General features: G+C 40.1%; 1 pseudogene across 1 annotated transcript in view; it reads left to right on the forward strand.

The window, feature by feature from the left end:
* Window positions 1–620: 620 nt before the first annotated feature.
* LOC308244194 (nuclear prelamin A recognition factor-like) overlaps window positions 621–1,488 on the forward strand; it is a 5,586-nt pseudogene continuing 4,718 nt past the window's right edge. The window contains exon 1 of the transcript in view: window positions 621–679. The product of the transcript in view is annotated as a nuclear prelamin A recognition factor-like (transcript). The remainder of the gene's footprint in view (window positions 680–1,488) is intronic.

Consider the following 1,488-nt stretch of genomic DNA (forward strand, 5'->3'; position numbering starts at 1 on the left):
TTTGCTTAACTCCCCCCCAACACTTTCTTTCCCACCACCATTTGTACCTCTTTCACCTCCATCCTTTCCTCCCCCAAAACCTTTATTAATTAGGTTGGTGTTACATAACAAGTAAGTAGTAAAAGTAAAATTATCATGCACTATCTATAATAATAAAAGGGTAATATGCTAATTAGACTGAACGTCCTTCTGGGCGTCATTCAGGATGTCCTTCTGGACAAAGCCAGGGCAGGAGCAAAGCAGCCCGGGTCTCAGGTACCTGGCGGCTGCGGCCTGGATCCTGAGTGCTGGAGGGAAGCCGGTGCTGGCAGCTGGGGGAAGGAGGCCTGCTTTTGCATGAATTTTCATGCTCCGGGCCTCTAGTTTACACATGAAATAATCAGAAGAAAGGGAAGAAATATTAGAGCCCCCAAACCTGCTGAAAAGAGTGTTTTTATGGACTTTTGAGAAAAGAAAGTTACTTGAAACCTGAATAGTCCAATGGCAGCACACCAGTGTGAAAAGCAAAATAGAGACAGATTCATAGATAGAAAGCAGACAGATAGTTCTGATGGGGCAGGGGGTTGGAAGGGGTTGGTGGGAGAGATTGAGTAAAAAAGGGAAAAAAAAAGAGAGAACTCATGGACATAGACAACACTGTAGTGATTGTGAGCAAGGAGGCAGGTGGAGGTGGAAGAAGGTATAGAGGGGATAAACGGTGATTGGAAAAAAAACAGTATAGATGATGAAACTGTGGGGAATGAAACCAAAACAGATTCCTATATGTTGCATATTGTATTAGATAAGAAGAAATAACTCTTATTTACATTTATGTACTCATGCCACATTAGTTTTTCACAATAAGAGTTTTTAGGATTCTAAGAGAAATTGCCCCAGTTTCCTGGTTTAAGAGATTATGTGAAATTGCCCTCCATCAGGTCATTTGCTTATCATTCCCTTCTATGTCTCCACCTTTCTTCTTTCTTTCTTTTTTTTTTTTAATATATTTTATTGATTTTTTTTTACAGAGAGGAAGGGAGAAGGATAGAGAGTTAGAAACATCGATGAGAGAGAAACATCGATCAGCTGCCCCCCGCACACCCCCCACTGGGAATGTGCCCGCAACCAAGGCACATGCCCTTGACCGGAATCGAACCCGGGACCCTTGAGTCCACAGGCCGACACTCTATCCACTGAGCCAAACCGGTTAGGGCCTTTCTTCTGTTCTCTATTCTTTCTTCCTGAATGCCACATTTTTAGAAGTATCTTTTGTTAAGGCACTTGGCAATAAACTCATTCACTCTTTTTTTAGCATAAAAATATTTGTTTCATTTTTGAATGTTGTATTGCATATCTAATTCTAGTGAGACATTTATTTGCACTTAGCACTTTGAAGTTATTATTACATTGTCTTTTGGCTTATGGTTTATGAGAAATTCATTTATATCTATTTGTCATTGCTTTGTATGTAATCTGTCTTGTTCTCTCATTGTTTCAAATCTATTTTTA

Source organism: Plecotus auritus (assembly GCF_963455305.1).
Source record: "Plecotus auritus genome assembly, chromosome: 3".
In the NCBI taxonomy this organism is placed as follows: Eukaryota; Metazoa; Chordata; class Mammalia; order Chiroptera; family Vespertilionidae; genus Plecotus; species Plecotus auritus.